Genomic DNA, 16,438 nt, shown 5'->3' on the forward strand with positions numbered 1-16,438 from the left:
ACTGCCATGATTTCCTCATAAGGAATTCGCAGGACCATGAACTCCTACCCGTAAATCAGCCAATGAGAAACTGCAAAGGTTGGGAATATGGTTAACATTTAAAACCAGCACTGCCTTCAAATTTAGTTGATCCTCTCCCAGAGAGCTTTTCATATTTCACCGCCTGTTTTCGTATCCTGTCCTGCCTGCGACAGTCATGCATTGCTAGAACACCTCTGCAAAACAGCATCGCAGGGCTGGTGATGAACTATGGGATGCTATCTTAGGAAATAAAGCAGTGTTGCAAAATAAATTATCCCCTGAAATGGATAACTAAGCTGTTAGAGTCAGTCACGTCAGTGTTTCTTCTACTAGCTTTCCCGTGATCTCTGCTCATTTCTAACACGGGGCACATCCCATTCACACCTCACCTGGGTCCACAACAGAGCTGGAAGGGAGAGGGCGGTCGGGGGCCGTGATCCTGTCACAACCTATTTGGGCACACGTAGGACTGGACCTTACGTTTTCAAGAAACGATCCCAGGCTTTAACCTGAACTTGCGTGAGCAACGTGGCTTTATCAACCGAGTGAAACAGGGTAACAAAGCACCCACAGGAGATGTTTTTCTTTACAAAAATGTTTCACGAAGAAATGAAAAAACTCTAAAAACCTGATTGTTTTCCATAACCCACCCTTATGAACTAAAATTTTATTTTTTTAATTAAAATAAAAAGCTTATTTATTTATTTTTGAGAGAGACAGAATCCCAAGCAGGGTCCTTCCTGTTGGCACAGAGCCCGATGAGGGGCTCGATCCCACAAACCGTGAGATCAGGACCTGAGCCGAAATCAGGAGCTGGACGCTTCGCCGACTGAGCCACCCAGGCGCCCCTAAAATTAAATTCTAGACTCTACAATTGTGTGAGCCTCAAGACATGTTTCCCCAGCTTTTGTTACATAGAAGCCTACCTTGGTCCAATGTTCGTTCAACCACCGTGATGGGGACGCAAACATTCACTTGAGCACCCATGGGTGCCAGACAATTCACACAGGCAATCTTATTGAACCCCAGGAATACGGGATACCCAGTTTCAAGATGAGGAACCTGAAGGTCAGAAATGTAAGATAACTTTGCCAAGGCTACATGGCTGGCAAATCAAAGTACAGGGTGCATATGCTTATGATGCCCGTATTGGGTCTCAGAGGTGGGTCCCACTATTCCCCTCTTTTCTGTGACCCTATGAACATGGAAAATAAGGCTGTGGCTTATTATTACAGTGGTGGTCACTGCTGTAATTCCTTCCGCTACAGTTCTATAAACATATTATGAGAGCAAATCGTAGGCATTGCCACGGCTCCAGAGCATTCACGCTACCCCTAAAAGTTGTACCACGGCGGGGGCGGGGGGGGGCTGTCTCCCTAAGACAAAAAAACCCGTCAACACTAGAAAGCTACCCCGTGAACTCCTCAGCATTGTCCTACAAGTTAAATGTACTCAGGACCCTCATAGTTCCTGACAGAATTATATGCAACTGCATCTTCAAATATATTTTCAAAGGAGGAACCTGGGAACATTGATCTCACTATGTTTCTCTAAAATGAAATAATTTGTGCATAAATAGGAATTTTATGACAGATTCAAAGTCCTCTAAAAGTGATCTTTAATTTTCACTGCCATTTCGAGATCGATGAAAGGAGATTATACTACAGAACAGCTTTCCCTGGCTCATTTGTAAGGGAATCGGACAGAACTCCTTGGGTTTAATTTTCAGAAATCCCAAACATCAGCATTTTTGACTGTCAATGAAATTAAATATAAAGGAACAGACAAGCAAAACTAAGTGAATCTGGTACATTAGCCCTTCCTCTCCCTTCAGACCACCAAAACTTGGATATTTTATCTGTTAACAACTCCTCCAAAGAAATCTCAAGCACGTTTTCTTGCCAGAAAAAGCAATATAAATTCTGGGCAATCATGACTTGATAAATTCATAGAAGACAGAAGATTGCCATGAATATTTTAGAAGCCTGCTGATATTCTGTAGTAAAGCTAGTAAAGCCTGTTAACGTGTACCTAACTAGGGCAGCTTTGGGGGAAATGTGTTTTAATTTAACTTAAATATGACCTATGAGTATATATTTGTTAAATCTTGCATACTGAGTTATAGCCAGAGATCCCTTCTGATAAACAGCAACTTTTCTAACGCTGTTTTACTGGGTGTGGAATAGAAACTATAGAATGGATAATTACCATCTGAGAGAGTAAAGCCTCTAACTACCACAATTATCCACATTAATTCAAATTGCATGAAAAGAGAAATAACAAATGTTTGGAAGACTGCACTAGGGGGGAAACTAAACAAACCGGCGCAAAAGAAAACCCGATATTAACAGAGGAAGGCAAACCGTGTATTTTTCTCTTGTTGTATGGGGTAATGACAGCTGAGGTTTAAGTCTCCTTGATTTGCTTCCTGGGTCATTACCAGTGGGGCACGAATACAGAGCAAGCAAATGAGCCCTCATTAGGTGATACAATAACTACATGTACTACCAAAAGCATATTTTTAAGTCCGAACGAGCTATTTTTCACTTTAGAAACATCTAGTTATGTACCTCACCATTTTCAAAAGCTGTCTACCTCACTTCACATGCAGCAAATTGCTGTATTTTGACACTGTTCACACATTCATTTATTATATGACTCATAGACCATGGAAATGTGACATTTTCCACAGTTCAGTGGGATGGAGAGCAGGGCCATTAAGTGGAGGCAATTAGAAGACACAAACTGTCATCCTTTACTGGTCAAGCCCAATTATGTCCCCAGTAGAATCCTAATGTTACTTTTATGTAAGTAAACCAGATAATCCGAGGCAAAGGAAAAGACAAGAACGGCATCGTGAAAGATTCATCAGAAGCCCAGGTCCACTATTTTGATCACGAATAGAAAAGAACTGTCCCCTTCCCTGGGGAGAACCCATCTATGTCAGAGATGGTCCCCTGGCCCACCAGGAGTACTAAGGAGTCACCGGACCCGCACTCTAGTCAACCCCATCACTATGGAGTTCCTTAAGAATTAAATGACGGATGCAAAGCTGAGGCAGTTCTTCCTTGCAGAACAGATTCTAGGGACCACAGGAATCAGATCTAATACCCTCAATTAACGTCTGAGGTGACGGAGAGGCAGACGAAAGCAAGGGGCTGCCCAAATGTGTACGATCATTTGAGCACAGTTTAGGGGCTGTTGCCATCCCAGATTTCTGGTTCAGAATCCGGGGCCCTACTGTGACACTCAGCGCCAACCGTGACGTTACTACTCGCTCAACTACCGTGTCTCACGTATATATATAAAAAAAAAGACATGATTGCTCAAATAGCATTTTTAATTCACTACTGTTTAGGAATGGCGACAAAGACTTGATAGATACATATGCCTCCACGAGGAAGAGGGAGAGAGACACGGCCACGCGCGCACACACGGAAACACGCGCGCAAGCTGGGTCTCTGAACAGTTTCTTCCTAAACGGCCCCATTCCTGATCCAGTCATCTCTTACCATGGGAAACAGAGAAATCATTTATTTGCTTTCCGTCTTCGGCCCCTTACAGAGTCAAACGTTCATCTGTCATCTATTTACTAAATGTTAGTAGAGCGTCTGCTGGGTCTTTAGTAAGGAATTTGGGACTGTGGCGAATATAAAAGGAGGAGAGGGCACTGCTCTTATCCACAAATAGCTTAAAGTATCATTTGGGGGATACCGGATTCAAACACAGGCAGCATCTGGGCAATAAAAGAGGTACATGAAAATATTACACTTATTGTGCTCTGAGAACACGAAGTGAGGGGTCAGGCTTTTATTAAGGTTGTAACGTTACCAGGCAACAGTCTGATGTTATCAGATACTATTTTTTTTTTAAGTTTTTATTTATTTACTCTGAGAGAGACAGAGAGAGTGAGAGTGGGGGAGGGGCAGGGAGGGAGGGAGAGAATCCCAAGCAGGCGTCACACTGTCAGTGCAGAGCCTGATGCGGGGCTCGAACTCACGAACCATGAGATCATGACCTGAGCCAAAATCCAGAGTAGGATGTTTAACAGACTGAGCCACCCAGGCACCCTTATCAGATATTTCTTAAATCTCTGTATTTACAATGATCTCCATGAAGCCCAGAATACGGCCTTAAGGACGTGTAATCTAGCTTCTCTCCGGGGACTTTTGCTAAATAAAAACGTGAAGGCACTGAGTCCTTCCAGGAGCAATTCAGGAGAGGGAAATGACTGTAGACAAAACAAACAATAATGCAAAAGCACACACACAAAATCCTCTCATTTGAAATCGGAGCGTCACAACCTGAAGGGAAAAAAATGAACTACCAGCTACTCTTATAAAAGAAAATTTCAATTACAAGCAGGAATTAAAACTCAGTTGGTAAGAAAGCCTCTTTTAGCAACCACGAGGAAATACAAGAAAGCTGTCCAGAGGCACAATTTTCCCTTGAATTCAGCGGGATGACCACTAATAATACATAATTGCCTTGGGAGCTACGGTCGGTCTCGCAGCAAGAAAAACTGTGGAAACTCTGTGAATCCGCCACAAGATCATGTCAGAGGGCAGGGGATTCTGGAATCCTGTGGAAGACTGAGACTCATGAAAAGGCTACAGAAAAGTTCACGTATCTTGCCTGAAAGCCGCTTAATGTTGCTTGGCCAGCAAGACCTAGTATAGAAAGATTACACACATACCTACTGTAATTTTAATATTATGATTACACTGGGCTGTCTCTGTAATTCTACCCCTAGAGTTACCCGTAGGGCAGACTTAGAACGGAAATTCTTTTTCTAGCAAAATTTCTCTGGCACGACACAAACTCAACCCTGTCAAAGGGGATCTCCTATGTAGAGAGAGTATATTTATATCAAGGGTCCCCCATGAACTTTTACCCATCCTGGGTTCTGGCATAGCAACTCTGCATGTGGTTGCCCGAAAGATTAGTTACCTCAGTATATTGAATGGAACACTGGTTCATGATGAAATGATAATAGGCTGGGGGGGCAATGGTAACAGCCAATAAAGGTTTAATAAAATCCCATAAAAAAGACATGCTTTTTCTATTACTATAATACTTAAACTCCCCCACGAAAAAGAGGATTATTGTTTCTGAACATCTTGCTGCTAACTTTCAAGAACAAGGTCAAATCTTAACTTCTAAGAGAAAATGTCTGACTGGCGTAAACGTACTACTAGTTGGCTTTGACTTTTCCCTGATGCTCTAACAAATGTTTGAGAATGTCGTGTGGCCACTTGGTGGGGTGACTCCATATGCTAATTTATAACCTATGAAACAGTCATCGATTCATTAAGAGATTAAGTGTAGGCAACAGAAAAAGGAAGGGTCGTTGTGCTTATAAAAGTGAAATGGGAACGCGGTAAACAATTTGTGAAGTAATTAACTAATGTGCCAGAAATGAGCAACTTGCTGAAGAGATTTGCCAGGTTTTTCCACAGGGGGCCCTGCTTTCATATGAGGTTTGAGATCCCTCAGGTGGAGGAGTGCTGAGCCGTATGAAAAGTAGGATCTGACTACTAACAAATGCTACTTATTCGGGGTATCAGTGGGTTGAATATCTCATACTCTCATGACACGTTTCACACCAACCTTAATATGCTTTACCTTTATACAAATGACGTCGATGTCTTGGTAGAATTTCCTGGATTACTGCATTTCGGACTTGATGAAGTCTATGTAATGTCAGCTAAGAAAATCGTTATCATTAAAGGGACTACTCAAACAAATCGGGTAACTGACACCTACACTTAAGGATTGGTTACACATAGAAAAAGGCTAGACTGTCCATTAGCAAAGTCTCTCAAAGACTGACTTAAGTCACCATTCCACGATGCGTAACAATACTTCAGGTAGTGTTAATAATAACACTCAATTAAGCACTTGTGGTTAAAGCAAAGTAAAAATCCAAACCGACTAAGTGTCCATCTTCTTTGAGCATACTTTTTAATGTCAGCTTTAGCCAGCACAAAACCCACCACAGCACCAATCAAATCGCATCACTGTTCCAAGTTTTAAACTCAGGCAGTCCACACTTACTGTGACAAATATGGCAAGCACCCCCCCCCCCAAAATGGGAGAGCAACCACATAAAAAGACTACTGCATACACGCTTCTATATTTACCAAAAAAAAACAAAAACAAAAACAAAAACCCTTTGTCGAATATTCTGACAGAAAATGCTACGTAAAACAATAGGAAAACCTGCCCTTCAGGGAGAGTATCAAACGATTTAAAACCTGCTTGCACAGCTATCTGTACGAATATAAGCGCAAATGGGATAAAAAAAAAAAAAAAAAAAAAAGGCCATGACGGTAAACTTATTTGAAAATACATGCCATCACGGGGCCCCTGGGTGGCTCAGTCGGTGAGGCGTCCGACTTCGGCTCGGGTCATGATCTCACAGTTCATGGGTTCGAGCCCCACGTAGGGCTCTGTGCTGACAGCTCGGAGCCTGGAGCCCGCTTCGGATTCTGTGTCCCCCTCTCTCTCTGCCCCTCCCCTGCTCAAGCTCTGTCTCGCCCTCTCGAAAAATGAATCAATATTTAAAAAAGAGAAAATACGTGTCATCACATAATCTCCTCTACGGACTGAGTTTCAGAAATCTTGGGGCACATCTTCACCACGAAGGTGGGGGCGGGGATTAGGAAGCTCCTGGGCCACTGGCTCCCACGCTGCTGAACCCTGAGGGTAGAACCTAGCATTTAGAGGTGACTCAGAACTTCAGAGTACCGGTAACGCTGTGGAGGAAACCGCATCTCATTTTCATGTTAGCTCCCTAAAACTGCCAAGACTGATGTGCCCCGAATGCCAGGGGGGCGGGAAGGAGGGGAGGTCTGAACCCAATCTAGTCCAGAAGTGGTCCAAGCACATCTAGAATTCTGACATCTCTTTACTATTATCATTCCGCCCCTGTTTGCTTGCTCCTTTGGCACGTTTTGATGGCACACGGCCACCAAAACAACGCTACCATCCGGCGGCTTGTGAAACCACGGCCTCGGTGTGTCCACACCCGGGGCAGGGGAGCCCCAAGAGGCGAAGCCCTTACCTCTCCGAAAGCAAGAACTGTCAGTGGTGCGTGCAAATGGATGAACATCACCAGAATGCATTCTAGATCCTGAAAAACAAACACAGCCACAACAAAAACCCTCCCTCGATGTCGAAGCTCCGCGAGTCTCACTAAGGCTCCAGAGGTTCCAAATCTGGAGAGAAGGTGGACCCAGAGAGATCCCAAGCCACGTAAGATAAAATGCTGCACTGCACGCCCTCCGTGTGAACAGGAGTCAGAGCGAGGCATGAACTGAGCAAAACCGCCTATCCCCGTTTCTGGTGAGCTCTACTCTCGAGGTTAATTACTGGCTTAAATAAAGTCTCATGCCCAGACCAGAGACACTAGCAGTTAAAGCATTTCCTGAGCCTATTATGTGAAATTTAAAAACTGTTAGCTTCAAATTCCCTTGTGGCACACGGATGCTTTGACTTATTGACAGCCGTACTGGGAGCAGAACTTTTTGTTTGAGCCAATAATTCTAGTTGGGAATAGAGGAATGCAAGGAAAACACGAGGAGTTCGCTAGATGGCCTCCCTTCTTGGGAAGGATATTAGGAATGCAGACGTAGTAAACAGCGTTAACAAATCCACCTAATTTTATCCACCTTGTACTCCTCAAAGTCGTAGGTGTTAACGTACCCTGCGTATCATAGCCCTAAGAAGTAGGTATCTGGGTCTGCGGGTCAGCACCGTTCGTCTTTGCTACGTCTACTACTGCGGCATGAAATTGAAGAAAACCGGAAGGCGAGACTTCCCGGCAGCATTGTCCAAACGTGGGAGGTGGACTCTGGCATACCTTAAAGCTTTGGTTGGCCGAATCCACTAGAACCCGCTTGTGTTATGCGAGCGGAGTCGCGCGCTTACAAGACTTTTAAAGCACTTCACCTTCCATCGTTTCTTGATGTAACTGAAAACCACTTCTCTGCCGTATTCGATTTTACCGTCCCAGGACATACAAACATGGTCTTAATGGAATCTGCTCAAGAGTGTGGTGCTCACCTTCTCATATACATTGTTCAACGCAACTGGTAAATTTCCATAAGGAGGCACCCTCCTCAACCCACCCCCATCCCCAAGGACATTCAAATAGTTTCCCTATATGGCATTTTCTTACAGTGAGTTCTGGACTAAAAATAGCATCACCAGCCTGCAGAAGTTGGGGAGGAACAGTTTATGCCAATCCTTGCCGTGGTAGATCAACTATTAACAATCAGGGCTCCGAACGCATGACAGAAGACTGCAAACTCCAGCCATCCTAACGGATCAATGTGATCACTGTTTGGGGTGCCTGGTACCTTGCGGATGGATGTTCCGCAGAGATCTGGCAATTGATAGGTTGACAAAGCTCCTAGACTATCTCCCGCCTCCGGTTCTCTGGGAGTTGACATGTGTGACTGGGCTGAGACCAAGAGTGCTGGGGTCGGGGGTGGGGGTGGTTCAGGAGATCTCTGCTTTAAACGTTATGATATAGTAAAGAAGCTCTCAGCGTCCAGATCTTCTATAGGCTCTCCCTCAATCTTCTTCAGTGCAAAGAGGCTCTTTCATTAGCGCTTGTTTTGCAGATAAATACTTGCTACGACATTCCTGAGAATCCTTTACCCAGACAAACAACCAAAACACTTTTGTTGTTGTAGCCTTGCTGATTTTGTGGCCAGATTGTAGCAATGGATTTGTCACGCACGGGCTTTTTTGTTATAGTGTTTGATATATGTAATGGAGTTTTTACCAGTTGGAATCTCTTGTCCGAAGGCTGTCACTGTCATTTTCTGGTGTCTTGTCAATTATGAAAGTATTACAGGATGATTCATATCCCCCCCCCCCGCAACCGTTAAGCTTTTTTCATCCTCCATATTATCGCTAAGTTGTTAATACCTTGGGGTCGTTATTTACGTTTGATTTTTCCAACTATCTATAATGATTGTTTTTCCTTGGGTAAAAACGGACATCATCTCTAAGTTCGGCTACACCTGTTATATGCTGAGCCAGAATTCCTCTCCACATCTGGGGCCCTTATGGAAGGGGGTGTTCAATATTATGGCTACTGGCTGTCTGCAAAATCCATCCAAGGAATCAATTGACTTTCCTAGCAGCTCCACTTCCGGGACTGTCAAAAGCAGTTAGCATCCGAGTATCTGATGAATAACTTAATCAGAATTTTAGCACAGACGTGTTATCTATTCACACATTCAGCCTGGGTAAAACATATTAAATGTATTAGTCAGGGGCTTGCCAGTTATTAACCTTGGTTACAGCTATTATAACGATCAGAGGAATGCTTTCATTTAAAGTTTCTCTATTGGGAAGTCGCTGCTGCCTTCAAATTTTTTTTCTTGTGTGTCAGTAATTCACTTTCTTATGTAATCTGGAAACGTTAACACTTGAGCGGATCCATGAAGGTTATATAATTGGGCGCTTTAACTTACTTTAAATATTTAAGAGGCCTGGCACAAATAATATGATTTGTCTTTTTTTTTTTTCAATTATTATACACGTTTATTAATCAGTTTAATAAATACTTGCCCAAAAGGTAATTTTTGGGAGACACTGCTCTCTAAGTGGGGGTGGAGAAAAATCACAGCTACTACGTAACGAGTATAGAGTTTGGTAGGTAAACTATTTTAAGACACGGCTTTCGGGGAAAGGGCAATAAGAAAAAAGGCCTCGATGGGCTGTTTTCTCTATCAGATGGTGGATTCAAATTACATAAATAAGAAGGGAAGGACCAACAGCATTGTCTGCACCAAGACATGAGACTCACTAGATACTTACACAAAATGTAGCTAAGAGATCTCATCTGCTCTGTTCTATAAAGCTAGTAAGCATTACCAAATATGTTGCTAGGGCAATCTCCAAAGGTATTACATGTTCAGCGTAGGATATATATTTAAAACAGATTTATTCTGGGAATTCCAAAATAACTAGTCCCATAATAGCAACAGAGTAATGAACAGAAGACTGGTTTCTTCCATTTGTCTTTGTATATGCGTGCTGTGTTTGCGCACATTACGTGTGCGCGTGCACGCGCATGCAAGAATTGCCCCCCTACATCTGGCTTCATTTGCTAAAATTCTTCTTCCTTGTTCTTGCCAATTATTTTATTCTTTAGTTCCAAGAGACTGGCTTTTTTCCTACAAACGTGAATTTAGCTTCTGACTTAAAGCCATGAGACGCTCTTTTAAATATGTGCCCCATGACCTCTCATTTGAATGTTTTTTCAACTTGGCCTCGAAAACAGAATACGGGGCCAATCTTGCTCTATTTAGCTCCAACTTCGATTGTCTCTTTGATTTCTGAGAAAGTGCCACCCTCGGTCATTCTTCCACCTAAGAAACTATACCTTCACCCTGAGTAATTTGCCAGTTTGGGCTATGTTTTCACGGAGACCATACGGAGAAGGCACTTGACTGTGAGGTTACAAACAACCAGATTTATCTAATTTCATAGTCAAACACTGCCAAGCTATATTTTCTCTCACATTTGAATGAAACTTCCATGAAATGGAAAGGGAGCTAAACGTGAAATAATCTGGGACTTGGGAAATGTATTTTGGGTTTGGAAATTATGCTGATTCACTGGTATTCTGAAGGAATCTCGAAGTGAATACAGCTCCTTCAGGATATTTTTCAATACAATAATTATAATGACTTCTACCTCAATAGCACCGACACTGGAAGCCTCTTTAAAACATAAAATTGAGCTCCTTGAGCTAGCAGGGCCATTCATTAACAAATAAAATGTGCCTGTCTTCTCTGCTTTTCTCTCTGTAAAATAATTTCATTTTCTTCCTAGTCCATTCTTAGCGATATCACTCAGAAATATGTTTGTATGTGTATAATTGCCCTTGCCATTCCCTTCGTCTGAAACGGAAATGCCCATCAAAAATGTACAATGCCGTAGCCACTTGAAACAAAAGGTCTGTCAGATGCAGGCACCAAAATTGAGAAGCTAAGTTTTCACAGTCAACCCTTTCCTAGTTTTATGCGAAACGAATCAAATTCAACAATTTGCAAATTCACTGAAGTATACAGAGAAGCTAAAGCTATAATTAGATGTTAGAATTGTGTCTACTGCTTTTGTAGGGTTATTATATATATGATGGCTACTGGCTATATGCAAAATCCATTCCAGAAATCAATTTTGATTTAATAACGATCATGTTCTTCTATATTGGATATGAGAGTGCTGATATTTATTTTAAATCCATTTCCTTTTATAACTGAGTCAATCCCACTTCCCTCAACAGCTGTAATGCTTAAACCACTGCCCTCCATCTAATTCTAATTAAATTTATAAGCCTCTATGACAATAACCCTAGAAGTCAAATTGTGTGAACTTGCTGATATACAGATTTAACATAACTGGAACATTTTTGTAAGTTACAGATGTTTGCTAAGAGGACATTCATCACACTGAATTGATCAATGAGTTCATCTAAACTTTAACATCCTTTCTATATAAGAATATGGGCTACACCTGAGAAGTCGTAGCACTGAAAATTAGGCCTTAAATCGTGGCATCAGAGAAACAAAGCAAATCTGCACAAGCGTACTGAGCGTCTGAGGCCTTTTTAACATAAACCAACCCCCGCCCCCCACAGCCTGAAGTTAAAACACGTGTCAGAACTGATTTTAATTCGCCCAGACAATATAAACTAACCTTCCAGTAAATAATGGTATTTAAGCCCAGGGACTAGGATGCTAAACCCAGAAAATCCTTTGCTGCTGGATCCTCTTTTTTTTTATGTTTCCTCGCTTTGGGAAAAACATGTTCATTTTTCTCTACCTCAGTTTAGCCGGTGGTAAGCTTATATGGCATGCTTAAGAATCAATGGTCATTTCTCAAATTTTTGATGAATTATCTTATTTTTCTACAGAGGTTTGGGATTCCTGAAAATATAATGTCAAAAACTGGGCTTTCAGGAGCAGGCTATTTACTCCATGCCTTTCCCAATGGATTGTTTACTGTTGCAAAAGAAAAAAAAAATAATAATAGCAAGAACTATATGGTTGGAAAATCAGGCAACATCTTGACCGGACCATCAAAATGAACATCTGCGATGGGAGAAGAAACTTGGTGAATTTCAGGTACGCGGAAAGAATCCAGCAGAGAAGGGAAATCTGTCCTCATACTTCAGATTCCAAGACTGGGCCCCTGACCCTCAGAGAGACCTGCTTTTGGATCTCGCGTCTCATTTGCTGTGGCAGTCCCAGGACCCCAGGACAGGGCAGTAAAATCACTCCTGTAAGTCCTCTCTAGAAATACACAGACGGAAAAGGTTTACTCGTCAAAGGATTTCTACTTGCGTCCACACGTTAGCAACCCCGACCCCGACGACACCTCAAGCGACAACCAAGCGCTCTGGAAATGGAAAACTAGCATGGACGAGAGGTAAGGAATCAGGCAGGTAAAAAGGCTGCTACGGGGTTCTGAAATATTCCAAAATCAAAACAAAAGGCTTTGGGTTTAGCTTTGACTTTGTGTTATCCCGTTTCTAATATCTGTTCTTACTCCTCTGGTAAAATAGATGCTAGGACATTAATGATACTTTCATTTAAGACTCTTGATTTTCTGTAGTTAATGTTTATTTCAACCGGCTCTGCAATATGGATTACAAACAGGTTTATGCTATTAAATATTTATGCTATGAAGTTTTGAGGAACTCTCAAAAGCTTGCGTACAACTCATTATTATTGGCAAAGAAAAACCAAAGGTATGAACAAAGTTTTCTATGCACAATGAATAATGATTTCCTTACAGTTGCGGAAGGACTTCGTTCTATCATCGACAAAAGTAAATATGTTATGAAATAATGGCTAATTATGATTCTCTGTGCCACAGATGGTTTCTCCCTGCCACTTGAGCCTACATCAAGTCTGTCCCCCGTGGCAACAAGAAAAAAAAAAAGGAGGGGGGAGGGCACAGTGCAAGAATCCCGAGATTAATCATGGAAAACAAATGACTATCTCTGAACCAATAACGACGTGGCAGTATTGTTTCTTCATTTGGTGGACCGAAGGGGTGGGGGGAGAAACAGTAAAAATGTAGAAGTGAATTTCAAAGAAATTGAGGGATGTACAAGCAGAAATGCGAAAGAAGATAGAAAAGAGGAAGGAAGCAACGGCTTCCAAGGATCAGCATCTTCCTTCACCTCAAGAAACAGTCCTTCCGAAAGGTGAAGCCAATCTGCTTGTAAGAGACCGAGACGACGACCAGCGTCAGAAATTTCAAACCCATAAAGGACAAAGGGCACAGGAGTTCACGGTTTCTGACTTTATGGCGGGGGTGGGGGTGGTTCTCAGCAATCCTTTTTCTCGGCCCCAGATTGGCGGTTTTCAACCCAGGCTACCCGCTAGCATCAGAAGGCGATTCTAATAGGTAGCTAAGTTGAGAACCGCCGTCTGAACTAGGCGTCAGCAAACTTTTTTCGGTAAGGGGTAAGACAGCAAATAACGGAGGCTTCGCGGGACCCTGAGGGCTCCGTTGCAACTGTTCAACTCTGCGGGTTCGGCACAAAAGCAGTCGCAGACAAGAAGTAAATGAATGGGGTGGGGCTGTGTTCCGATGAAACTTATTTGCCAAAACGGGTGATGGGCTAGATTTGGCCCTCGAGCTGCAATTTACCCGGCCCTGGTCGGCCGGCTAACCCTTTCCCAAACAGCTCTTTCAAATCTCCACGGACGCCACCCCAATGCCTCTGATTTGCAGCAGGGGACCTCTCGGCCTACTTCACGGGAAAAATACAGGTCTTTCGGCTGGAAATCGCTCAACTTTCTTGTCCGTCACCTGCAGACTTGGTACGCCTAGGTCTCCGTCTGTCCTCATCCCGGCCTCGTATCGTAGAAGCAGCATCCCTCTTCTCAAGGTGAATCTCAACACTCCATTCCATCAGTCACCTCAACTCCTGTCCTCAACTCAAGTCCCCTCTTAGCTTTTGTAATACCACGATCATCTGCCACAATGAGTTCCTTCTCTGCTGCTGGCCACTTACGTGATGGTATGCCCTAATATTATTTGAGAAACCCTCTTTTCTTCTTATGCTACACATTCTCTCAACTATTCTCGTGGCATCAACCACCACCTACGTGCGAGAACGCCCACGTTTTTTTTGTTTTTTGTTTTTTTTTAAAGTTTATTTATTTTTGGGACAGAGAGAGACAGAGCATGAACGGGGGAGGGGCAGAGAGAGAGGGAGACACAGAATCGGAAACAGGCTCCAGGCTCCGAGCCATCAGCCCAGAGCCCGACGCGGGGCTCGAACTCACGGACCGCGAGATCGTGACCTGGCTGAAGTCGGACGCTTAACCGACTGCACCACCCAGGCGCCCCAACGCCCACGTTTTTATCTCTAGCTCACATCTTCTCAGACTCTACGTTCAGATTTTCAAGGATCTATAGCGATCTATACCCTGGTATCTTCCTCCCAGTTCTGCCTTTCCCTTTGGTCTCCATCTTGGTTAACAGCTTCACCATCAAACCAGTTGCCAAAGGTAGAATTCTCCCTTCCCCCCGGGGCCCCTGATAACCCACCATTGTGCAAGTTTTAAAAAGCATCTCTACCTGAAGCTACTTTACTTTTGACCATAGGTGGTGGTCGCGCTTTCCCTCCAAATCCAGACGATTCTGCCTCTAAAACAGCTCATGAAGAGTGCATGTCCTTTTAGCCAGTGCAGATGGCTTAAGGCAGACCCTTGTCATGCCTCACCAAGATTATTTTCAATAACATCCTAATAGGTTAAAAAATAACTTTTTTGATGTCTATTTATTTTTGAGACGATGCAAGAGACAGAGTGCAAGCAGCGGAGGGGCAGACAGAGGGAGCCACAGAATCCGAAGCGGGCTCCAGGCTCCCAGCTGTCAGCCCGGAGCCCGACGCGGGGCTCGAACTCACGAGCCGTGAGATCATGACCTGAGCGGAAACAGGACGCTTCACCGACTGAGCCGCCCAGGCGCCCCTGGGCACCATACTTTAAATGATGATGAAATGGAGCGCTGAGCATGGTATTCAACGTGCTAAAGGGAGTCCACACCATACTCCATGAGGAGCAATGAGAAGAACTGGGAAACTTATCCCGGAGAAGATTCAGATTCTTTCCTGGAGCAGATGAGTTAGATCTCTTTCCCTGTACGAACTCCAGGATTATCAATCAGACAGCTTTCCTCCTTGATGAAAGCATAGACTGTTTTCCTTAATAGGAAATGCTTAACTTAAGGTTGCTTTGCCTTAATGGGAAATCCATACAGAGTGTCTCACATTTTGCTCTCAGCTTGCCCATCATGGAAAGGAAGCCCATGGATCTACAAGGCTGACTCCTCCCAGGAAGTCTTCTTTAGAAAGGAGCTCATGTTGGCATTTACCGATCTGCTAAAATAAGTCAATCTGAATGGTAGGCTATGCATTTTTGACCTCAGTTCCCTGAATGTAATACTGAATGCCCTGATTTTCTTGAGGGGGTGGGGGGGGACCTGACATATTACCTAACGTACATGACTTTGTCTTTAACTTAAATGTTATTTCCAAAATTAAAAAAAAAAAAAAAAGCAATTAACTGCTGCAAGATTTAAAAAAAATTCACCCTTCTGGATTCTTGACCAGTCATTATTGCCTAATAATTATTTCCTACGCCATCTGGTATTTACCTTCTCAAAAGTACGCCTCGGATATATTCCATTTCCTTCCCATGCCTGCACAGTAGTTTCAGAAAACAGTCATTTATTTTATTAACGACCTACCTTGGTATCTGGCCCTGTCGAGGTAGTCTGTGGATCTAAACGAGGTTAATTAAAATCCTTCTTTATTAAATTCTCTTACCTTAACACACAAATCTGAAAAACAAATCCCCTTTCCTATCGTTTGCAGGAATAGCAGTGTATTAACTAGCGACACACGTCATGAATAGTACAATAAATCTGAGTTTATCATTTGTAAAAATAATAACACCCCTGCACTTATCAAACACGACAGCTGAAATGGCCTGACAGGAATGCTGATAGCGACCAGGGTTGGAGGATTATTATGCCACAATAGAATAATATTCTGTTGTAATATGAAACAAACTACCCGGTTTGCCAAATGAACGGGTCCTTTGTGGTCTTACTTGTCTCTCACCTCTTTCCCATCTTGGCCTCTGAAAACACAGGGTTATGACACGGTCTCCACCACGTCTCCCAACAGCCTTTCTACACGCCTGGCTTTGCAATAAATCCAGGGAATGGCCGAGAGCAAAAAAGTACCACTTTGGTGCTTAGAGGAATACATTTCTCTAATCGTGGGGATAGCCTCCTTCGAGGCTATCTAGTGGGAGGTTGGGCAAGCAATTTTCTCCATTTTCAACATCCTAGCCTTTTCTTA

General features: G+C 43.1%; 1 protein-coding gene across 8 annotated transcripts in view; it reads right to left on the reverse strand.

The window, feature by feature from the left end:
- FGF13 (fibroblast growth factor 13) overlaps positions 1-16,438 on the reverse strand; it is a 469,640-nt gene that overhangs the window by 41,027 nt on the left and 412,175 nt on the right. The window lies entirely within an intron of this gene.

This window comes from Leopardus geoffroyi, chromosome X (assembly GCF_018350155.1).
Source record: "Leopardus geoffroyi isolate Oge1 chromosome X, O.geoffroyi_Oge1_pat1.0, whole genome shotgun sequence".
Lineage (NCBI taxonomy): Eukaryota > Metazoa > Chordata > Mammalia > Carnivora > Felidae > Leopardus > Leopardus geoffroyi.